The sequence below is a fragment of the Apis mellifera genome, linkage group LG6 (assembly GCF_003254395.2).
Source record: "Apis mellifera strain DH4 linkage group LG6, Amel_HAv3.1, whole genome shotgun sequence".
Lineage (NCBI taxonomy): Eukaryota > Metazoa > Arthropoda > Insecta > Hymenoptera > Apidae > Apis > Apis mellifera.
The window spans coordinates 14,564,702-14,590,779 of record NC_037643.1 but is presented as its reverse complement, the minus strand read 5'-3'; the positions used below and the strand labels follow the sequence as shown (position 1 = coordinate 14,590,779).

Here is a 26,078-nt window from a genome sequence, read left to right as displayed (position 1 = left end):
TCGAATAGAAAGAGAGAAATAGATGGATTTATACGAGAAAAGAGAATAAATCAGTAACTTTATACGATTGTCAAAACACGTTCGAAAAATTCGTAGACCTCAAACCAAGCTTAATACGATCCATCACGCGTCACGAACCCGATTCGAACAAGTCAAGTTGGCCACAGAATCGTGAAATGATAACGTTTCACACGATGCAATTGCAACCGCACAATTTTCACGTCGCTCAGTTCACGATTCAAGTTCGACCTTTTTTTTTTTTCTTTTTCCCCAAAACAAGGACAAATGAGACAAAATTATATATATATATTGGATACTTTCCACTTCATTTTCACTTCCTGTAAAAAATCTTGTATTAAAAAAAAAAAATTACAAATTACCATCAAATAATTCTCAAGCATTGAAGTCAAAATTAACTTTCTAAAATTATTCCAAATATAAGTCATAATCATCCTTCCACGTTTACTTTTATCAATTTAATATGAATCTCTCGATAAAACCAATCGAGATCCAAATTCGAAATCTGACACTATTTCTTGAACAATCCTTCGAAACCACAAACCTCGTCTATTAAAAAAAGAGAAAAGAAACGGAAAATTCTAGAACAAAGAAGAAACCGTTCCACTTCCCGTCCATCCTCCCCTCTCTCTCTCCCACTCACTCAAGTAACGAAATCCGTAACGAATCCAATTGTACAACCGCCGCCATTTTTCCAGATGGCGCTCGATGCTTTTCAATGCAGATGAATCTCAATGCGAATAAATATTTATTCGGTCTCGCGTGGGCGGTTTGACGTGAGACAATGCGGCTCAAGGATTGGCCTGTCATTAGGAGGGGAGAGGGGGGGAGGACCAATTATCCTCGATCGGGCGAAAATTACAGCGCCCGTTTGTTGTTGTTGTCGTCGCTGGAGAGGGAAAAACAACGCGTGCCAATACGACGCGCGTCCATCCTTAATTCCGCAATTATCCCCGACACCCCTTCTCCTTTCCCCCACCGCCTACCCGCTCGGTAACGACGATCATTAAGGCGTTATTAGGCGATGGATGGGAAGAGGGGAGGGGGGATTCGTCACATACACGCATACACACACGCACACCCTCTAATTTGAAACTTAACGCCCCGGAATTCGAACTACGGCCGAACCTGGCCAAACTTGGAATTGTTCCCCTCGCAAAGTTTTGGCGTGGGATCCGGTTGGTCGGATCCGGTTTAAAATCGTCGCGATGGTGGGACGAGGAGATATAAACTTTGCGCGTAATTACTCGCTTGTTTGCGCGGAAATTTTCGGAAATGCTGTCCGTGTTTGGTTTTTAAAGAGAGGAGGGGGAAGAAGGAGGAGGAGGAGGGGGAATTCGTGGAAAGTATGCGCGAGAATTATATTCTTCTCGAAACGAGAAAGAGAAGAAGAAGAAGAGGAAGAAGTTTGTGTCTTGTTTTCGAACATTTTAATTTAATTCTATTATTTTAGTAATTAAAAGATTGATTCTAGTAATTAGGAGTACGATTTTGAATTTGATTTGATTCTTTTTTTTTTTTTTCTTTGACGAAAGGGGAATTTTTCCTGGGGGAAAAATATTGATTTTTTCTTACTTGTCGGTAAAACAGGGAAGCGAGTATATTCTTAGCCTCGGAGCGATATAATTGTTATAAATAGAGTCGGTGCCAAGAATCTACCCGTCGCTTTTACGATTATCGCCTCTCGTTAACCGTCGACGACCACACGCGGTTCTCCGTCCTTGTCTCTACTTTTTTTGTCCGCGAATGTCGAAGCGAGTATTTCGAACACGAGTCACGTCACGCTCGCCGCGGTCTCGAAGGATTTAGAGAACGTTGCAATCGAGAAAAGGAAGAAAGAGAAAGAAAAAACGCGCAGAGAAATACGCATCTCGGGATACATCCGTCGATCGCATTGTCCTCCACAATATTTTCGCCTCGAGTGCGAAACTTTTTTTTTTCTTTTATCAGAGACCGGTTTCTAAAACTATCTTTCGATCTCTCTCTCTCTCTCTCTCTCTCGCTCGCTCGCTCGCTCGCTCGCTCGCTCTTTTTTTCCGACCGAGAAGAAGAAAATGGACGGAGCCGTGGTGTGGCGCCAAAAGCGACGAACGAACGGGGAAAAAAGAAAAGAGAAGGAATCGCTCGAGCGGAGCAATAAAACCGAGCGTCCATTCATGGTTGGAAACCTGTTGAAAAATCGTTCTCCCGCTTCTCTCTCTCTCTCTCTGTCTCTCTCTCTGTCCGACAAGCGCTCGTCGATGTGGGTGCGCGTTATACGTGTTTCGAACGTAACGCGTGGCAGCGTCGCTCGTTCGAAGAATAATCTCGAAATGAAACGAGAGGAATCTTAAAATCCTTTGCACTCGGTCGACGATTTCCCGGTTCGATGAATCTCCTTTAGCTAATTTAAAGTGATTTCACGTGAATTTTGTTTATGCAAAATATTAATTATATTCTGTTATCGTTTCGCGTGATATTTTAATAGCAACAAGATGCATCTACGATTTTCAATTATTCTTATCATTCTATATTCTTCTTACATTCTCTATTTTCATTCTTCATCGTCAAATTTCTCGACGAATAGAAATAATTTCGTTATTCGGTAACGAAAAATTAAAACTCGCTCGAACTAATTTCATTTCACCAATATTCCACGCCCAGCTAAAAATACTTTGAAATAAATAATATTTCTATTACCAAAAAAAAAAAAAAACGTAATTTTCGATCTGATTCGAGATTGAAAAAAGTCTAACCATTCGACAGTATATTATTTTATAAAAGCGATATTTTAAAAAAATTAAACGTAAATAAATATTATCGCCAAATTCGAATGCTAAGAATAAAAAAAAATATTAATTTAATATAATTTAATAAAAATATAATATAAATTTTAATAATAAAATAATTATATAAGATTCGAGGATAGATTGTTCAATCTCAATCTCTCGGATATTTCGAGAATTGAAAGCATGTATCAAATCGGGGTTGGAAAGATTAAGCTTCCGAGTTGTGAGATTGGCCGCCAACCACTTTGATCTCCGCACGCTCGGTCGGTCACCAAGTTTATCGTGGCTGTCATCGCCCATTTCCTCGCCTCAAACCGTTTCGAACCGTGTCTCCACTCGTGGAAGGGAGGAGGAGAGGAAGGAAGAGCGAGCCCTTCAATTTTCCAACTCTTTCCGTGTGCGAGAGGAGAGGGGAAAGTTGGAAGATCTCGGAAAATCTCGTGGAACTTCTTCTAAGCCGATATAAAATCTTAAGTCCATGAATTACGCAAGCCTGCCCTGACCGAAGGATCCGGGAAGAGCGGAAAATATTCACTTCGAAACTCTTTGAAAACGTTAGAATCGATTTTGCATCGAATCGAGGTTGCGATTAAAGCGCACCGAGCGTCGAAACGATAAGGGGGGAACCCTTTTCGAAAGCTGTTTTCTCGTTTTTTCCCCTCTCTAAATAAAGCGAGACACAAAGGAAACAATTAGCGCTCACGCGATGGCTCGCGCCCCCTGTCCATCAACGTCCGAAGTATCAACTGATAACCGAGTGATTAATGCGAGCGCCGCCCTAATGGATGACGCATTCGGAGGAGCGAAAAGAGAAATAAAAAGGAAACGCGAGGATAAAATCTTTTACATTACGCGGGAACGTAATTTTCGATATGCGAAAGCAATTTGTGTAATTTCCAATAAAAAAACCTTTCTTAAACCTTCGAATTATTCGAAAAGAATAATATTAAAAATTCTACATTCGTTGGATCGATAACTTCTAAACAGATCTGTTTTATCATCCGATTCGACTGTTCCAATTTTAAAAAATCTCATACAGTTTCATACTCGAGACCGATCTGTGAGAATAAAACTAAAAAAAAAATATCAAAATTTCCAAGCGTGTTTGGAAAAAAGAAAAAAAAATCACGGAAGGGAGAAGGAGAGCGGAACAAAATATAGGGATAGGTGGTAGCAGCGATTGGCGCACCTGTGCTGTTGCCGATGTTCGATGAATGCCTGAGCGGGGGCGGTTGGGCGTGGGCCGGGTACTACAGCGCTCGCTTTTTCTCCTCTCTCTGTCTCTCTCTGCTTGTCTTCGCTAAGGATCGGGAGGAGGGAATAAAAGGCGAGAGAGGAGCGTGGGCCGCGATTCCGTGGTGCAATTCCGAAAACGCTGAAAAACGTGACTCGAACGTGGCCGGTTGTTGCTGCTGCTGCTCCTCCGTCCACGCGTAGGCACGCTCGATGACGAAGCGTTATCTTTATTTTCATTCAGAAACCACAGGGCTTCCCTCCCTCCCGCTCCTCCTCCCCCCTCCCGGCCCCGTTATGTAAACCCCGAGCCTCGGCTTATCGTCGAAAAAAACTTTTATTTTCGGACGCCCGAATAACGTTTGCGGTGTTGTCGATGTTTACGGCCGACGCGCGAAGCGCCATCATTTTTCCCTAGCGATTGGCTAGAGAAAAGTTTTTATTGGTTGCATTACAACACCGGGGAAAATTTAATAAATTGAAAACGTAAACGTAAATAATCGTAATGGCGGTCGAGATTATATTAAAAGCGGATATAATAAAAATGTTAACAAGTAATTGAAACAAGTGTATTCTAGATTTTGGTTACTTTTTCAATCGGATTAATTATTCTCGATTGTTAACTGAATTTTTCTATTTTAGAAAATTGCCTTTGTAGCGCGTTCTATAATATTTTCATAGATTCTCCAAACATCCCTGTTTTAATTTTTTAAGAAAATAGGAAATTTAGATAAATCTTGAAGATGGAATTTGTCTCGTTATTTTTACAACGTTACAATTATAATTTAAGATGATTAAAGGGTCTCGGCTCTGGGGGCCCTTAATCCGTTCAAATAATAATAACTATTCAAATTAGGGGAGCGTAGTATCGCCGCCAAAATTCCAATTTCGTATGCGGGATAAACGTTATCCGGGGATTGTAGAGAGTATTAGAGCAAATAGTAGCGATCTGTGTTTGCTCATAATACGTGCGAATACTTGGCGATATAACGCGATAACCATTGTGACCATCATCTTATTAGAGTCATCGTTTACGATTGATCGTTTTAAACGAGACTAAACTACTACAAATTTTTCCATCTTCTTTGAAACGAATCTTAAAAAAAAAAAAAAAACGAATATAAATAATTTCTACAAAATCTTTCGCTTTAAACTTTTTTTTTTATATATAAAATTAAAAATATTCGAAGAAACAATAAATTCTCTATAGTAAAATTTTATCAATTTATTAATTTTATTAATTTCAATATTTCGATATTTTCTTATGAGTCGTATTTTAAAAATAAAATATTACTTTTTTTATTATTTACTTTACATTAAAAATTGTTACCATAAGAGAGAGAGAGAGAGAGAGAGAGGGGAGTCACGAGTTTATTTGGCTATCGCAAAGGAGGGTCGTAGATCTGTCGAGAAACGTTGGGAGACACTGGGTCAGAGCATCGTGTTTCGGCTTCGGGACGAGGGAAGAGCGAGCACCTGCGGGGGCAGACGGCTACGTAGGACGCGGCTCGATCGGCAATAACGAATGAAACCCACGCCACCTTGTCTCGAGAAGTGGCATCAGAAGTGATCCTTTTCGAGAGATACCGTCCACTTCCATCCCACCAGCGTATTACGCTTTCTGCAAATCTTGCCGCATCCCTCCTTTTCTTGAATAGGGTGAATCGAGTTTTTTCTCTTTCTTCCTCGTCCAACGATCAGACGCGTCGTTGTTCTCTGTCAATTCGAATTTTTTCATCTCGAAGTTTTGAATATTCAAGATAAAATTGAAATGTAAATTTTAATCGCAAGTGAAAATTTTGTCCAGTATTAATTTATATTATGGATTTGTTTATTAAATGTACGAAAATCTAAAAAAAATTCATTAAAACGGTCGCCATTTTTTACTATTTTTACATAATTGCAAATCCAGTTGCAATCGAATGTGAATTTAATATTATACGAATATTTATTGATTTCAAGGAATTTAATCTCGTAATAAAGATAAAAGTTTAATTACAAATTGTCGAAATTTTATCTTGTTATTTGTCACTTTTGTAGAATCTCTATAATTGTAATAACAAAAAACATGAGTTTTTTATCTTCACTTCACAAAACAAACCTCACGTTTTATCGAGATTACGATGCTCCAAGTTTTACAAGGTGATACGCTTCGTTGCACCGGTTAAATTTACCACCTTGCTCTAGGATTCAAACAAACTTGTTTCCGGTATCCCCTATTAATTCAACCCTCGACACAAGCCGTGAAACCGAAAGACAGATCGCGCGCGGTATTCGCATTAATTTCGCAAACTTCCAAGTCTCGAAGGAGCGCAAGCGTCTCAGTCGAGAAGAGATTTTTCCTTGTATCCGACTCGTACACGTAACACTTGTAAACTAGCTGCCACCGTGCGTCTTCGCGTGGAGACAGCGCAATAACGGATTTCGCGATTTCCCTAGGGTCATCCGGTTACGATATCGTCGAACAGTCGATAAAACTTGTTGTCCCCCTCTATAGGGACAAAAGGAGCGGTATTAATTTTCTCATCGAAGATCAAAACGTCTACGTTGGAGGCGAATACGATTTTCTTTTCTCCCTCTTCTATTCCCTCGTTCTATTTGACGAATGTTGTCGCGAGATGGCAGGAGAAACAAGCGCGACAATGCGCGATAAACTGGCATGGCAGATTTACACACGTATAAAGTAGCAAACGATTGGAAACTGGACTCACAGTTGAAACGTTGTTGATCTTTTCGCGATTGGAGAGAAATATTCGTGGATATTCGCGAAATAAACTTGGTTGGACATACTGAAAAACGAACAGTCCTGTAAACTCTTACGTTTTCGAGTTATAAGAGGTTATAAATATAAAAGATATAAATAGTTCTGCGAATAAAAAAATACGTTTAAAGTTTTTACAACCTATTTTATCGCACACGTTGGTAGTTTTCGTTCATGGAATACCAAGTTTTAAATATCTTGATGGATAAAACGAAATTGAAGATGATCCTCGTATCTCGAAGAATATTTTACCCGTAGAAAATATTATCGCGAATAACCTGTACAACATTTTCAGTACATTAAGATACTTATTTTATTCTCCCGTTAAGAAAAAAAAAAAAAAAGATGGAAAACACGCGCATTACGAAGGAACGAAATCAAATCTCGAAGCTCCTCTCTCTATCAAGTTTCTCTAAACAGCGTTCGTAAAAGTTCGATATTGCGTAAACATCCGCAGCAGTCCACTCGTTACTGTCCCTATACCCGATAAGACACGAAGCCTTACGCACACTTAAAAAATTATTCGCCACACGTTACTCGCTATCTGTCTCGAGCTTCTCTTCGTCAACCGCACCACTTTGCTCTCTTTCCACCATCTTGATTGCATCCTAACGTCGCGCCATCGAGCGGCGATAAAAGTAATCGCGCTGTTAACCTAAAAATTCCTTGGCATTTAAAAACGAGACAGGGAAACAGGATCTTATCGCGACATTACTACTGTAACTGAACAGGATTTAGATAAAATATGGGAAATAACACGCGTTCGCCGTATCCCTTGGGCTTGGGAGAGGGCGCTCTGTGCACACGTAAGAAAGAAAATGCGTATCTCGATGCTTCTTGTTCCGTGAAAACGGTCGGGGAGATAAGATGCGTTCGTGCGGCGTGTTGCAACGCGTTAACGTGTCCGCGTAAATAGCCGGATTGTATATGGAATTTATTGGGCGGAGCGAAGATAGATGGATTTCGCGGCAAAGGCAACGGGCATCGCGATAACAATTCGTCAACCGATCGTCATAATTTACCACGGTTGATAAGGAAGATTCACGGCAACGGTGGAGGAAAGGGTGTGCTTAGAGGGGGCCTTAGGAAACGTTGTTTTGCTTTTAGCAAGGGAAGATATTGCCTGTGATAATATATTTATCCTGTGTGGATGATGCTCGCGCATTTCGCACGGACACGAATTTATAGACACGAGATTTGGAAATATGTCAACGTGAATGAACGTGGTTATATCGAATTATACGCGTGTATACGTGCAACGCATTTTTGCCTTTTTTTTTTTTTTTAACGAAATGAAACGAACGAATCGGTAAAATTCTAATTGGCTATAATTTTAACGTGCGTTTCATACTGTGAAATTGGTTATTTCGCATATATGACTAGCCCTAGTTATTCCGTTTGGAAACGTTTGGAATAATTCTATCCAGTGTGTGTGTCTGTCGAAATATCAAACCAGAGACCGTGCAGGGACTCGGATGCGATTGATTTGCCTACGGATTTATTTACCTAAACGCGCATACATCGTAACATTTTCCAGAATGAAAATTTAATTTCCATAACTCCTGTATCTGAGGTAAACATTTATTCGATACGCTTCGCATTCAAATATATTTTTTACACACATATTTTTCTTCGATTAAATTTCGATATGCTCGAGCGATCGGCGCATATACACGCGCGCAATGCTATACATATATATATATACATATATATACGTATAAATCGAGAGGGGAGAGGGATCGCAATCTTTATTCGCGTATTCCCATAAATCCATCCAGCCGAAAGTAGCGGATTTTTCGCTTCGTCAAAGCCGTTCCACACCCGTTTCGATCCCTATCTGCGAAAATGCCTGCGAGATAATTAATGAAAACCGAGAACCAACCGAGAGAGCCAATGGAGTCGTAGATCGTGCAAGGTTGTGACAACCACCTACGTGTAAATCAACTCGAACCTGACTGGAAGAGAGAGAGAGAGAGAAAAATTCCGGAATCGTTTACTTGGACGAGTTCGAAAAATAATATTCGAATTGATTAACAAGGAATGGCGCGTCATTTAAATTCACGCCACGAATCTCTCGAAGGATTCTGTTTTTTTTTTTTTTTTTTTATATATGTCTCGGCGTATCTCCACTGTATTTTTGAAATTCATAGCCGGATTTTAATATTCAACCGTTTCAAGTGTTTCGATAGCGCTGACCCGTTAAAGGCGCGGCCTGGAAATAATTACCATGAAACTCTCGAGACTCGAGGGTGCTCTAGTTCACCGAACAAGACGTCCGTCCGATCCACGAGCCTTTGATCATTCTCGATACGTATATATATATATATATATACCCGCTATCGGTTTAACTTCTTTCTAAGATGGCCTTTGAAATTTAGCCGTCGCTAAAGAATCCGCCAAATTAAAAAAAAATAAAAAATAAAAAAGAACGAGCGACACGAGAGATGAAAGGGTTCTTTTGAATCGAGAAGTAAAAAAAAAAAAAAAATCGCTTTTTCTCGAGAAATAGTTGTTTCGTTGACTTTCTTTCGTCAACTTTGTCGAATCATCGAGACACGAATTCACAAAATCTTTAGATAAATCTCTCTTCCCCTTTCTTTATTCAATCGTACGTAAAATTTTTTTTTAGGTTAGGTTACATCTCCATGAATTTATGCGCACCAAAATAAAACGATATTTTATTAATAATAAATTTAATTAATAAAAATAAATTTAATTTAATTAATATTTTAATTAAAAAAAAATAAAAAATAAAAAAGAACGAGAGATGAAAGGGTTCTTTTGAATCGAGAATTAAAAAAAAAAAAAAAATCGCTTTTTCTCGAGAAATAGTTGTTTCGTTGACTTTCTTTCGTCAACTTTGTCGAATCATCGAAACACGAATTCACAAAATTTATAGATAAATCTCTCTTCCTTTTTCTTTATTCATTCGTACGTAAAATTTTTTTTTAGGTTAGGTTACATCTCCATGAATTTATGCGCACCAAAATAAAACGATATTTTATTAATAATAAATTTAATTAATAAAAATAAATTTAATTTAATTAATATTTTAATTAAAAAAAAATAAAAAATAAAAAAGAACGAGAGATGAAAGGGTTCTTTTGAATCGAGAATTAAAAAAAAAAAAAAATCGCTTTTTCTCGAGAAATAGTTGTTTCGTTGACTTTCTTTCGTCAACTTTGTCGAATCATTGGGACACGAATTCACAAAATCTTTAGATAAATCTCTCTTCCTCTTTCTTTATTCATTCGTACGTAAAATTTTTTTTTAGGTTAGGTTACATCTCCATGAATTTATGCGCACCAAAATAAAACGATATTTTATTAATAATAAATTTAATTAATAAAAATAAATTTAATTTAATTAATATTTTAATTAAAAAAAAATAAAAAATAAAAAAGAACGAGAGATGAAAGGGTTCTTTTGAATCGAGAATTAAAAAAAAAAAAATCGCTTTTTCTCGAGAAATAGTTGTTTCGTTGACTTTCTTTCGTCAACTTTGTCGAATCATCGAGACACGAATTCACAAAATCTTTAGATAAATCTCTCTTCCTTTTTCTTTATTCATTCGTAAAATTTTTTTTTAGGTTAGGTTACATCTCCATGAATTTATGCGCATCAAAATAAAATATAATACGTTGAATAAAAATTGAAAAATTGTCAAGAAATGGATTCTTCTTTTTCTTTCTTTCTTTCTTTCCGTTTTCTTTTCTTTTCTTCTTCTACTGGAAAATCCTCGATTCGAGCGCGCACGAGCGAGCAACGTAGCTTTGCATCGCGTTAAGGAACAATGATTAAGTTGTATCGGCATGATTAATGGCCGTGGTTGACCCGAGCCCTGTCCACGGCCGAGCTGCGATGAATACCCGGAAAATTGCTCGGCGGAGTGCGAGCGCCGCGCCGCGCCGGCTGAAATTAATCCTTTTACTACTGAATGTTTCCTGCCGCCACTCCATTTCGTCCGTCGCTCGATCCTTCCTCCTCCACCGTGGAAACTCGATTAACGATCGTTTTTTTGCGCCGAGCTTGAAGTACTATCTTTATTATACTTTTTTTTTTCTCTCCCGTTCGAAAACAACGTTCGCGTATCCGTATAACGATTATTGTTATTATTATTATTATTAAATTGTGATGTAAAATAATGTGACACGTAGCTTGTATTAGTTTTCAATAGGTTAAAATATTTATTTCTAATTTAACCGTGTATATTATTGAATTACTGTTCTTAAAAGAAGTTTATTATTCTATATTAGTTAAGCGTATAATATTTTGATCTTTATATAGAGTTTTTATTTTTATTTCTGAAGTATAAATATTTATTTCTAATTTAACCGTGTGTATTATTGAATTACTGTTCTTAAAAGAAGTTTATTATCCTATATTATATACTTTGATCTTTATATAGACTTTTTATTTTCATTTCTGAGGTATAAGTTATTTATTTCTATATTTAGTTTAGTCTTATGTGGGATATTTTATTTTCATTTCTGAGGTATAGATATATTTATTTCTAATTTAATCATATACACTTGAATTATTATTTTTATTATTCTATATTAGTTAATTGTATAATACTTTGATCTTTATATAGACTTTTTATTTTCACTTCTGAGCTATAAGTATTTATTTCTATATTTACTTCAGTCTTATGTGGGACTTTTATTTTCATTTCTGAGATATAAATATTTATTTCTAATTTAATCTAATTTAATATATACTTGAATTACTATTCTTAAAAGAAGTTTAATATATTAGTTATTGTATAATATTAGTTAATTGTATAATACTTTGTATAATACTCTATATTAGTTAATTGTATAATACTTTTGATCTTTATATAGAGTTTTTATTTTCATTTCTGAGGTGACTTGAATTATTATTCTTAAAAGAAGTTTATTATCCTATATTATCCTATAGTTAACTGTATAATACTTTGATCTTTGTATAGAGTTTTTATTTTCATTTCTGAGATATAAATATTTATTTCTAATTTAATATATACTTGAATTACTATTCTTAAAAGAAGTTTAATGTATTAGTTATTGTATGATATTAGTTAATTGTATAATACTTTGATCTTTATATAGAGCTTTTATTTTCATTTTTGAGATATAAATATTTATTTCTAATTATTTAACCGTATATATTATATTGAATTACTATTCTTAAAAGAAGTTTATTATTCTATATTACTTAACTATATAATACTTTGATCTTTATATTGATCTTTTATTTTTATTTCTGAGATAAAAATATTTATTTCTAATTTAACCGTGTATAATAAAAACTGTATAATACTTTGATCTTTATATAGACTTTTTATCTTCATTTCTGAGATTCCTTGAATTACTATTCTTAAAAGAAGTTTAATATCCTATATCAATTAACTATACAATACTTTGATCTTTACATACAGACCTTTTATCCTCATTTATCAATATTATTCGTTCGCGTATTCGAGATATTTTCACGGTTCTTTCATTCGACATTATTTCAACACGCCTGCAATCGATGTATTAATCGCCGGCTTCGATCACGGAACGTCTTCCCGTCTTTAATCGCGCGAGCGGAATCGCCTTGAAGCGCGATTCGTTTTAATCGAAATCGGTCGGTTCGCCGTAAAAGCCGAGCCATCTGTTGCGCTCGCAACAGTTAGCCTAACGCGGTCTTCCTTCGCTCGGCCGCGAAACAACCGTCCACCACAAGGAAACCTTTTATCATTTCGACTTACATATTACCGTTGACCCAATTAAATCCAATTCGCTCAAGATGCGCTCACGACGTATCGAAAAAACCATTTTTCGAATAACCTAAATTTTTTTCCCTTCCTATTATTCGAATGATCCATCGATCCTTCGTTTTACATATGCATATAAATTATCCTAAAAAAAAAAAAAAATATAAATAAATCGGTGAACTCGATTATTTTTTCTGTTTTATTAGAACGCGTCCTCGATTATTCATACACGTTTACAGTATATGAATTACGTATCGTATCGTATCGCAAAAGTACTCGTACTCGTATGCACAAGTTCGCCCGCTTTCAAAATTTAATTCAACACGGGCGAAGTTAATGCAAAGTTGCATTGTATCCACATCGCGATACATCCTCCACCTTCTCAGGTCGGTTGCTCCGATCCGGGGACGTCGGGGACGAGGGGGGAATTGTCAACGCGCGGTGGAAGTAAGTTCGGTACGAAGCCTGGTACGGGCGAACTTTCTTAATCCAGTTTCCGCGGCTTCGCCCGCTAAGTTTCGCGAAAATTCTTCCCTCCCCCTCCCCCTCCCCCCTCCCCTTCCCTTAACCGGTTCCGTTTCAACGTTGTTACGCGATTGTTTCCCAACGGGAAGATTTGCAAGGAAAATATTTCACGTGTTTCCAGAAGAATCGTGTTTCGAGAGCGGAGAGTGAGAGAGATGCGACGATATCGATTTCTCTCTTTTTAATTTTTCGTTTCCTTGGACATTCGATCTTTAAGACAGAAAGAAAGAGAATATAAATCGTACGTAACGATATTAATTCTTTTTTTTTTTTTATTTTTAATTTTTTAGATTTATTAGAGACGCGAGTTTCTTTCTTTTCTTGTGTCGAGAGAGAGAGAGAGAGAGAGAGAGAGAGAGAGAGAGAGAGAGAGAGAGAGTTGTGTGTGTGTGTGTGTGTGTGTGTGTGTGTGTGTGTGTGTGTGTGTGTGTGGTGTGGTGTGTGTGTGGTGTGTGTGTGTGTGTGTGTGTGTGTGTGTGTGTGTGTGTGTGTGTGTGTGTGTGTGTGTGTGTGTGTGTGTGTGTGTGTGTGTGTGTGTGTGTGTGTGTGTGTGTGTGTGTGTGTGTGTGTGTGTGTGTGTGTGTGTGTGTGTGTGTGTGTGTGTGTGTGTGTGTGTGTGTGTGTGTGGTGTGTGTGTGTGTGTGTGGTGTGTGTGTGTGTGTGTGTGTGTGTGTGTGTGTGGTGTGTGTGTGTGTGTGTGGTGTGTGTGTGTGTGTGTGTGTGTGTGTGTGATATCATATATATATAGAGAGAGAGAGAGAGAGAGAGAGAGATGAATCCTTGTTGCGCGGAGCATCATAGTTTCGTGTAAATTATTACGCTCCCCCATCGTGGAAAACGCGCGTAAACGTGGACTGAATATAAAGGGGCGAACGAATAGTTGCTATTTTCGTAAATGATAGCTAACCGTGTATGATGAGCACGCGAGAGTACGTTGTTCGGAGGAGGGAGGGGGTGGGGGAGGGATTTATGAAAATCGTGGAGAGGAGAATAATCGAGAGGAATGGTCACGGAAAGCGGAAGAGGAAATTTCAGCATTCAGTGAAGCTTGAAGCGAATTCCTTGAGGGAGGGGTTCTATACTTGGATGATATGGATGGTGGAACGAAATAGATTTTGACCCCGGAGATGGTCGATTTCGACGAAAGGAATTTTGTAATTTTTAATGTGTTGATAATAAAGTGATTCGAACTTTGCTTTCGTTAATTCAAATTATTTACCGTTGTTTATTTGACAGATGCAAGATCAATGTGTGGAATGTTGTATTAGATTTAAGTAAAGTTACTAGATAAAAATATTATTAGAGAGAAGATGAAAATTGTAAAAAAATAAAACTACATTGTTACTACATATTAATTTAAAAAAATACGCGTGGTGAAAAATTTCAAAAAATAAAAAATCGCGGAATTATTAACAATTTAAAAATATAGAAAAGTCACGATTTTCAAGAATGAAAAGGATAGATTTAAAAATTGCAATGAAGAGTTTCAAAAACAAAATATATTATTGCACACAGTACTGCCAACTCGAAACATAGAATATTATTTGTGAAAACGAAAAAAAGATCAAACTTTTAATTTTGATCGATCGAAGCGATAAATTTCAAAAAAAAACAAATAAAACACACTGTGATTCACATTTCGAAATTCAACGTGAAAACGCGAGATCAACGGGATCAAAAAAATCATTAATCGAATCGTAGATTCGTATACCTGCGGATTATTTATCGAATGCTGCGTTACTACGTTACTATGTGTTATAACGCAATAAAGGATGGAATCGAGGGAGGGGAAATTCGGTTTTCCAGTGTATCGAAGGCCGTGCAATTCCCGTATTATACATTGTGGTGTGGCGTTATTCCAATCCAGATGATGTACAAAATTACCGAGCTTCGACTCGGTTTCTAAACTTTGAACTATCTCTCTATAACAATCGCGTCCCCGTGGAACGACCTTCCTACCTGCTACACGCGTACGTCTACCAATCACAATGTAAACTCGATTCGGAATGGGAGGGGGGAGCCCTCGACCGGTCTAAATTCCAATACGCGGTCAGTGTAATTAGACCGTCGTGCTGCGAATAATTCGATGCTCGCGCAGCTTGAAATGTTTATAAATTTACGGCTCACGCGTGCCGCTGAAACCGATAAAGAAAATCGATCCGTGGAATACGAAAACATCATCGAAATCCCGCGTTTTTATTATTCGATAAAATTTATACTCGCAGGACGAGTTTACTTAAACAATCGTTCAAGTTTGTTATTGGACAATTTGGAACTTCACGATACTATATTTACATTCGTTGCAAGGATAGATTCAATACTACGCGTATTACTTTGTGCAATAATTTTCATCAATAATATTCTAAAGTCTGCGAGGATAAATTACAAACAAATTGTTTTCTTCGGTATTTCTCTCGTTAATGAAATCCGATTTGTTAGTAAATAAACGGAAAACTAGAAATTCGTTCTCTCCCATAATTTTCTAGACACGCGTCGAGAGCGGGCGAGCGAGCGAATGTCTCGTTTAGATAAGATCAGAGAAGGAGAGGGGGAAGGAGAGTCATCGAGGTTAGAAATCGAGTTATTTTTACGGTTCCACGCTGCCGTTGTTCCACCGAGTTTGAAAACATTTCTTCTATTTCAATTATTATTTTTTTTTATACCAAAAGAAAGACACTTTATTATCCTTACATATTAATTCAACGTCGATCCCTATCTAGTGTCTTATTCTCGTATCTTTCATACGGAGGATAAATCGAATAAAGAGAAAGAAAAAAAGATTGATAATCGTTTTCGCGTGCAAAATTGCGGACAGGGCAAATTGCATGTTATCGTATCCTCGACGACCCGGTTGATAACCGGAAAAGTATCAATTAGCTCCGCTCCGATCGTTGTCAAAAAACGAGAAAAACAAAAATACGGAAAGTTTGAGATTTCCACGGCTATCGTGACCCTAATGAATTCGATAAGCGGCCTTATGCTAATGATGGGTCCGCCGAGACCCGAGTGAGTCATCGCAAAGGGGAGGGGAGAGGGAGAGGAAACTGGTTCTGGTACCGTAACACGTTAGGCCTTACGTGGACGATAATGTATCGTCCCGACGCCTAATAACTTTGACTCCCGGGTGGGAGGGGAGGGGATACACGAGGACCCGAGGAGGGAGGCGGGGAGGCCCATCGTCGACCGACCCATCGTGGAACCGGAATCTAACAGTGTTGCGTGAACCGCTCGCTCGTGATTCTAAATTTATTCCTCGTTCGAGGGATGGCGCTGCGATCGTTAAGTCGTTACCCAGCCTTCGTTTCCCTTCCGCGTTCCCCCCGATTTCGCGGAAATCTAATTAGAGAGGGATCGGTGGTGGATTCGGTTTCTTGGTGGTAGTGGCCTTGTCAGGGAGGAGAAAAATTTTCTTTCACGTCGTACATGTAATATATCGAGAGTTTTATTTTTTATTCTTTTTTTTTTGTGGAGATTGAAAAGTAAGAGCGAGAATAATGAAATTTCGAGATTATTTAATTCAAAAGAGAGAATTATTTTTTATTAGTAAAAATTTTTGTAAATTTATAAATTTTTTTTATTAAAGGCGAGAATTATGAGATGAAATTTAAAGTGATTAATTTTCATTTTTCATGTATATTTTTATCTAAAACCGTGATTATTTGAGGGAAGAAGTTTCAGAGAAGTTTTATTAAAATTTTGGAAATTTTGTTTGCGAGGATATATCGTGTATTGCTCCAAAGTTTTGCTATTTTTTTCTCGAATGGAAATTGGATTGAGAATGAAACTTTCGAAACTATTTTTCAATTTTTACATTTTTCGAAAGATTCAAGAATTGATCAACAATGAAACTTTCAAGATTTGAAAATTTTCCAATTTTAATTCGAAAGATTCAAACTAGGAATGAAAATTCCATTTTCCAATTTTAATTCGAAAAATTCGAAAATTCATTTGTCTATGAAATAGATTTTATAGTTTTTAAGAATTATTCAGATTTAAATGGAAATTTTTATTAAAGGTGCGAATTAAAAGTTGCTCTTGAAACAGATTATAATTTTCATTCAAACGTATATTTGTCTCCAAAGTGTGAATATTTGATAACAGAACTTTTAAAAGTTTCTTTCTAAAAGTTTGTAAATTTTGTTACATTGGTGTGCTGGGAACATATATACGGTAAAATCCTCGAAAGTTTTTTGCGAATGGAAATTAGATTGAGAGTGATTGCAGAATAAATTCCACTAAGAATGAAAATTTCGAGAGTTGAAATTATTTTCAAAATTTTAATTCGGAAGATTCGCAATTGTCTTTCAAACAAAACGCGGATCGAGAATTCTTCAAACTATTCTTATCGCGAATGGAAATTTTTATTAAATTCCGAGGGTTGCTCTCTCTCTCTCGAAAACCGATTAATTTTCACTTTACATTCGCCTCTAAAGCGAAGAATATAACGTAGAACGTTCGAGAACAATTGTTCTTAAAAAAACATTTCTCCCGAACCGGGAGCCTCTTAACCAGATTGGTCACGTAATGGATTAATTAATAATCAAACGCCGATGCGCACAATTATGCGTCGCATCGTACGCCGCAATTAAACAAACAGCGAACGTGGTTTTGCCAGGCAACCGAATCTGTCGAATACAATTCTAACGTAACGCAGAACCCTCGATTCGATCGATAATTCTATCCGTTTTCCTTTCAAAAATTCCTCTTCGAAACATCCCGCTTCGTCCAACGAATATTTATATAAATATTCGAGAGTAACTAAATTAAATGAAATTATCGATCGCGCCAACAACCAATTTGCCAACACGGTCAAATTATCTCGATATTTCGAACGGAAAACGAAAAAAAAGGGGGGAAAAAATTTGTTTTCTACACCTAAGATAAGATAAGATAAGAGCGAAGAATACGAAAAAAAAGAGAGAGAGAGAGAGCGAGTATCGTTGCAGTAGGTAGAGACTGTATGGGAGGTCCGAGTATTCATCCGAGTCCCCACCTGCAGTTAACTGGAACTCGCTCGAGGCGCACGCTGATTGGTCCGCCCGCCATTTTTCCGACTTTAATGATAATAGGATAATGATGATTACACCGTTCACCGAACGAACCTGCTACCTCTTTCTCTCCACCTCGTTCCGTCTATCCTCCTCTCTCTCTCCCCGTCCAACTGTTTATCTCGATGCAAAAACCTGTATCGAGCGTGGAAAACGGCTCGAGCTCCATCGATCCTGTATCGTTCGATCGATCCGCGTGTTTTTTTCCCATGCGATCCTTGATGCGATACTAACAGCCTGCTCTCGTGGCACAGCGTCCAGAGAGAGGCATCCAGAGAGGTGGCGCCATCACCAGTTGCGCGGTGATTCCGCACGAATTTGGTTAATAAGAATTGTGAGCGGATGTTAATTTCTCTTTTAAACTTCACTGTGGTTGATCCATAAGAAAATTATGATTGACACTTTTTTTTTTTGGTATTGACGATATTTCATACAAAGGCGTGTGAATTATCGATATCTTATCTCGAAATGTTGGGAATAGTGATAGTAAGTATATCCATTGTTATATAGAGAGTTATATATATAAAATCACTCTGTTCTCGCAAAGGAGAGATTGATATCTTGCTTAGCAGAGAACTCGATCGATACTATCTGCTTAATCGCCTTGCGAGAAACACGAATTTTATAGGACCTATATATATTATAGAATATATATATATATATAATAGGACCTATATATATAATAGGACTATATATAATAGGAATATATATAATAAGACCTATATATTATAGAATTATACATATATAATTTCCTTTGGACCGGTTAAGAACACGAGAAGTCGATAATGAGCACGATTAACGAGCTGAGTCATCAATGATTTTTCGCTTATCGAGCGAGATACTCTTCTCCTAGTCTTAAGGAAGCGTAAATGAAGCGATTGGTTTTTTAAAGAAGATAAGAAAAGATTCTAAAAAAAAACAGCGAGAGATCGATTTCGTTTTGATATCTTGATATCGTGTGTTTTCTGTTCTGGAATTTCTGGGATGGGTTTTTTTTTTCTTTTTCGAAATAAAAGGGAAGGTTCGTTTCGCAGCTATCGGGAAAAAAATTTCAAACCGGGATAAAAGTTTCGCCATCGACCGTACGAGGACGCCTCGTAAAAAGTTACTACTTCGTTTAAAGTCTCGATGGTTGGAGACAAAAAAAGATTACAAGGTTTGCGTGCACACTTGTATCGCATGCGAAGGAAACCTGGCAAATATATACGAGAAGAAACGTATATGATATCTTTGCCCATTTTTTCGCCATCTCTATCATTTCTTTTACCATTTTTATCTTACGTGTTTCTCCTTCGTGTTGTCTATGCACGTTGAACGTGACCTCGTGAATATAGTGAAACTTTTCTCGTTTAAACGATGTCGTGCGAATTCGGAAACTCGGTCAAAAAATAATTTCTAGGAAAAATTTATTATAATCGATCCACGTGAAATTTGATATTTTCAAAGGTAAGGAGTTGTTAACGTTAAAAGATTGCCACGTCATCTTATAAAATTTCATATTTTCGTCGATACGCTAAACATCGTTATTCTAATTCAACTGTGGTTAAAAGAGAAAACTCGTTAGTTTTATGTGAAAAAACGCGTAATAACAAATTTCATTATTCGTACAGATAGTTGATCGATCTAAATCACTAAATTTGACAATAATTTGATACTTTCGTGAAACGTGTGATTCGACTGTTGGTAAACATCGTTATTTCTAACTTCTCTTTCTTCGAACGGCACACAACGTCGCGCGCCACGCTGCGGAGAATTAGCAACGTTGAACTTCACAATATTTGCGGTTAGGTTTACAAAAAGACGCTAATCAAATGCGCGCCACGAAACGAACGATTGAATTATATTTAATTTCCTCTATTCATTTTTTTGATATATCGTATTAATTATTCCATCGAATTTTACGTGAACTTTAATTATAACGAAACTATTAATTAGCTCGTTCGTTTTCGAGCCATAATTTACCATAATTAATATCGCGTAAAATTTGATATAATATATCAAAGGAAATAGGTTATGAAATGACTCGATTAAAGAATATAATTATATACAATTATAATACAAGCTTAAAATTGATCCAATAAATACGAATGGCTTGATCAAAAAATTCGCTGGGTAACGAGAAAGTTTTAATCTTAATACAATTTTGCAAAAGTTTCGCAAATAAAATGGCGGCGGAGAAAAAGCAGAAAGTTTCTACTTTTCGACTTTTATCGCGTGGATAAATATTTATCGTGCGAATTTCTAACAAAAAACTTATAATTTATAACGATTCAAATTATTAATAGAAATTTTTTCTAAATTTAAAAATGAAAATTAAAAATAAATTTTTTATGAAATTAATACGCATTATTCCGAACCCACTGTCGATGGTTTCTAACCTAACCTAACCTAACCTCAACGCACAAAAACTTAAACCGATAAAAAATTAAAAAAAAAAAAAAAAAATCGGAAGCGAAAACGGTGCATCGAATTCGTTCGAGGATTCATCGAATCGACTAATCGATACAACGCCATCTATTCCGTTTCAAAACGGATAATAATTCCATTCACCTCGTCTCGCGATCATTAATTCACGCCCGTTTCATCATTTATCACTCTCTCCCAACCTTTCCAAAATTTATATACACCGCAGGAGGAGGAGGAGGAGGAGGAGGAGAAGGAGAAGGAGAAGGAGGAGGCCATTGGAATTTCGGGGATTGTATTTCAGAAATACGGGGGAGGGGGGGCGGGGGCAGGCCGTACGTTAAACAAACCGCTTACAATAATTCTCCTCGCGGCAGCCAAACCTGACCCCGAACAACCTGATTAGATATTAACGTAGATATTAATGTACAGATGAAATTAACCGATAAACCGTTGTAAATCGACCGGATCTCGCATTATCGCCCCCTATCTGAAATATCTCCCCCCTCCAGATTTCACGCGTTTCCGAAACTTTATCTCCTACCTTCGATTCGATAATTTCGATAATTCCAATCTTTGTCGATTCGTTATTAATGCGAGATAATAACGAGGGGAACGGGAGATTAAAAAAATTAGAAAATGGGGGGAGAAGGGAGATTAATTTTTTTTTGGAACTGTTGAAGTTGGATGGAAAAAAGAATGTTCGAGAGCGAAGGATACACCGAGTTTGGATTATATCGATTGCGTCGATCTTGGAGAGATGTGTATTATCGACAGAGGAGAGGGAAATTATTCGAGAAAGAAAAATTATTTCGACGGTGTTGTTATATGTGTAAAGTCGGCAAACCGACTTTTCGAATCGCAACCTTTTCAACTTGCACGGAATATTACTCCTTTATTTTGTTTGAAACGATAATACCGATGCAATGATATCGTATCGTAATTTATCCTCGGGAACAACGATCCAAAGTTGTCAAGAAGCGGTTTTGAATAAGGAACGAGCATTAGGTTATTTTTCCAGTTTGCCCGAAAGTTGAATTCGTCCTTGCATCCATTCTTAAACCTGTTCCCCAACTCACGTAAAATTATCTTTATTATCTCTCGACGAAATTTCTCTGGCCGAATGGAAATGGAAATCGATTTTTCTTTCTAACGAGAGAGAAAGAAATTCGCTGGTTAAATCATTCTCCGATATTCCAATCTCTCGAAATCGAAGATAAATATATATCCGAGATTTATAAAATTCGAATACGAACGTATATAATACAATCCCCGCGCGGCGAATAATAATTCAAGCATTTTAAATTACGCATTTTGTATTAGATCGTAAATCAGATGGTGCGGGGAAAGTGGACGAATGCGATTTTATCCGAAATAATAAAATCCACGCTTGTCCACCAATTCTTGTCCATGAATCCGCGTCGCGCCGGATGAAAAGTGACCGCGATAAACCTCCTATTAAACAAAACGGGCCGTTATCAATTCTCTCGCAACGGGATCGGAATCTATCGCGATCCATCGTCCGTGTGCGCGCGCATAAACCTAGCCATAAAATAGAATAGGTGGAAAATATATATATTACGTTCAATTCGACGTGTATTATCGGTGATTCACATAAGTCAATATTCTATGCTCTTGATTGTATCCTTCAAGAGAGACACGATATCTTAATAATCTTGCTGAACCGAGATAGTGTATCTTCATGCTGTTCTCTATTTATCAATTCAGAAGAATCTCCCCTTCCTCTGAATTAGAAGAATATAAGATTCTAGGAATTTTTCAGAAAGTCAAAATCATCGTCAGATCCCACAATATTAACGAGTAAATAACAAATTATTGAAATTCAAATTCACTTTAGAACAACTTATTTAGATATAAATCTTTTATTTGTATATTTCAAATTTTAAAAATATAGAATTTTATTACGAACACCTTCCAACACGCGAAACTACTCAGCGGTCATAATTCGGGTATTTTCACTTCGTGCGATAAACTAAACGCAAGCTCAACTGTGTAACGTAAACAAGCAGTGGGTCGAACAAGTCAAACCGCCAGAAGAAAATAAACAACTGATCGTCTCGTGCTCGCCAGTTATATAGCGTCGAAAAAGTGTACCGGGTATAAATGTTTATATATATATACACATACACACGTAAGAATATAGAAACGGTCAGTCCATCGAAACGTGGATTCGTGTGTCGTCGGTTATCGATCGATGGATGAATCGGTCGGTACAGAAGGGAACAAGAGCTACAAACTATTTACTAACTATTGTCGACGGTGATCTAACGTCTAATAGAATAATTGTGGTTGGCCTATGGCACGGCGAGGGGGAACTGAGGGAGAGAGGAAAGGACTGGTTGGGAATGCGACGACGGGAATCGGTTCAAGCCGCGGGGTAATATGTCTTCATGTAGAGAGCCGGCTGACAGTTGTGTTCAGATCCAATCTGCGTACCGAGATCGGATATCGTCTTCAATGGAGGAAAGGACGGTGGCCGTTCCAGATTTTTTCCTCCTCGGCCGAGCATAATCGACCGGGGGTTAATAGAGACGTTGCGTTCCAGCTTCGCTTCCTTCGACATCCGATCTCTCTCACTCTCTCTCTTTTTCTCTCTCTCTAATTTAATTGTATTAATTTTGTATTATAGTTGCAATTGAAAATCGTGATTTTTCGAGATGTTTTTTTAACATTTTTCGATCTTTCATCTTTTTTATGATTGATATTCGCCGTTTAATTTTAGTTTGAACTATAATCCTATAATTTTAGGTTATTTAAATTTCAACGTAATGTAATATAATTAAATTAGAGAGAGAGAGAGTATTAATTTCTCTTTTTTTCTCTTTTTAATCTTCGACTTTAATTCTCTTTTTAATTTTGAACTTATTAGACGAGTTTCACATTTTTTTCTTCATTCAATCTTTGAGAAAGAGAGAGAGAGAGATGTTGTAATATTAATTTTTCTTCTTCTGTCTTTTTAATCTTTGACGTCAATCGATATATAATTATTAATTTACTTGAGATAAATTTTGTTATTAATTTAAAAATTAGCGTTATAGATAGTAACTCGGTTGAAATTTTCTAAAGCAGAGGTTCTCAATCTGAATTGTGAAAATGACCGGTAATATTGCTTACGAAAAAAAAAAAAAAGATTCGACAATCCTTGCGATCGAAAAAGAAGAAATCTCGTCCATCAACGTCCGCGACACGGATCGAGAGATAAACACAATTCCAGAGCTGTCGAGAGCTCGAGCTCTCCTTGGCTATCCTTTGACCTCCCACGGCCCAACCGCCGTGAGAGTTGACAAATTGGCGGCGACATTCCTCTCGTGGGACGAGATAAAAATCGAGAATGTGGGAGTTTTATCGATATCGAGGAGGAGAGAATAATCGAATCGAATCTCAGCGGTTCCTTTCCAACCGCGTGTGCTGCTTGCTCGCGCCCCGAGTTAAATCGATCGGAAATTATTACCGCCTGCTTCACCGGCCCGTAAACTGTCCTTCGTTCGTGCCACGCGCCGTCGCTCGTTCGTGCCGTTTTTCATAACGCGGTCGGACAACGATATTCCGGGCATATATCATTTTTCGCGCCCCAATACGGATAATTGTCCCCCCTCGCACGTTCCGCCTTTCGTTCCGCTTTTCACGGGCGCTTCTATAACCCGATGTTATTGACATTACGGCGAGTGAAATTTCGCGGTAGGGAGTTATTTTACCAACAGATACACGCGATTCTCACTTATGCTGCGTAAAAATGCTGAGTCAAGGGAAAAGATTATTTTTTCGATTCTTTTATATATATTATATGTATATATATATTTGCATTGATGAAACGATGAGATATCTTGTAATAGAGATAAAAATGAAATAGAAATAAAAGTATCCATGGTTTTGATTTTTCCATTTGAAATAGCGTTTTCCAAATATTATATAACATTTAAAAATTACTTTTCGATTGAAATAGCGTTACAAATAAAATTATTAATATAAATTTAGAAATTAAATGTTAAACGAACTTATTAATATCAAGTTTTTTTAGAAATAAATTTAATTTAGATATAAAAATATTTTAATAAATTAAATTTTAATTAATTTATTAAATTTTTATATTAAAAATTTATGGGATAATCTATAAATTTAAAATAAAAATTTACTTTTAGTTTTAAAATATTATAGAGATAATATTTTTCTTTAATTTTAATAATTTAATAATTTAATTTATTCGTTAATAATAATGATTTAAATTTAAATTTTATTTTTCTATAAAAATTTATATTTTAATTATTAAAATATAGAAATAATGATTAGATTAGTAATAAATTTTATTTTTAATATAAATTAATTAATTATATAATTTAAAGGAACTCGGCAAATATATTATTCACAATTTTATAAATAATTTAATATAATTTAAAAATTATCGATATTGCTACGATTGAAATTTTTAGCAAATTTTTCCCAAATTTTCTTCGAACTTTCTTCTATCTTTTTATAAAAATGAAATGAAAAAACGAATAAAAATTTTTTCTTCTCTTCCACTTTTTCTCTTAATCATGTAAAAATATTGGACAACAACTTTGCTTCACAAAAATTTACTTTATCCTATTGTTGAAAAGAAGTATTTTCGACAAAATCGACAAAATTTTGGGAGAAAGGGACGATAGAAGTACAGTGGATGTAGCGACAACAATAAAGAGGAGACGATAAAGAAAATAAAAAGGTGCGTATTACATAGCCTGAAGACATTCGAGATCCATTTTCTTAATGAACGCGATTCTTTCTGCTTCATATTTGTATCAGGTTTGCTCGTAAAACTGACACGACACGCTTCGTAATTATGTAGCGCAACGGAGTGCTTTCGCGAATGAAAAATGTTATTAAAAAATAGGGAGTGGAGTAAAAATGGCGGGCGAGCGTGCGAGCAAGAGAGAGAGAGGGAGAGCGGGTTGAAAATGAGCGTAATTTTTAACGGCGGGCACGCCGTGTTAAGTGAATAAAAGTTGGAAAGGAAGGCTGAAAAGTATATCCAATCCGCTACGAATACTGTTTCCTCGTCTCTGCATATTCTATTCACCGTCGACTTCATACCGTGTATAATGAGTTCCATGAACTGGAATATAAAAAAAAATAAAACGAAAAAAAAATAAATTATACCGTCATTCTCGGTTGTTCGAAGCCAGAGCGGGGAAAATTAATGAGATATCCTGATAACGTTAAATATAACAATGTTCGAACAATGTGAATATTTTTGAAAATAATTTGATGCCAATAATTTAATATTCGAAAAAGAGAGAGAAGAAAAAAAAATGATAGAAAAAAATGCCATTTTTAATACAATTATTGAAATTAATTGATTAACTGGTTTCGGATAACGAGGCGTTATATATCTAATTTATAATTGCAGGAATAATATAAATTGAGATTTTAAAGTAAATAGAATCTGAAATTAAATGTATGAATAATTAATAAAAATGTATGAATAAAATAAATATTATATATATAATTTAAGAACTGGTTACAGAGAATGCAAAGAATTCGTGCAGGTATAGGTTAATAAAATTAAAGGATAGAAAATTTTTTGT

At 36.4% G+C, this 26,078-nt stretch overlaps 1 protein-coding gene and 1 long non-coding RNA gene across 8 annotated transcripts in view; one reads left to right on the top strand and one right to left on the bottom strand.

Moving 5' to 3' along the window:
• The window catches only part of LOC412888 (A disintegrin and metalloproteinase with thrombospondin motifs 7), an 81,228-nt gene that overhangs the window by 15,362 nt on the left and 39,788 nt on the right, over window positions 1-26,078 (top strand). The gene's annotated exons all lie outside the window — the stretch shown is intronic.
• LOC102655251 overlaps window positions 1-26,078 on the bottom strand; it is a 41,955-nt gene that overhangs the window by 3,030 nt on the left and 12,847 nt on the right. The window contains exon 1 of one of the 3 annotated variants that reach the window (XR_411879.3): window positions 381-1,417. The exons of the other annotated variants lie outside the window; for them this stretch is intronic. This is a non-coding gene — a long non-coding RNA (uncharacterized LOC102655251). Of the gene's footprint in view, window positions 1-380; window positions 1,418-26,078 lie in introns of those variants that run through there. 3 annotated transcript variants of the gene reach the window in all.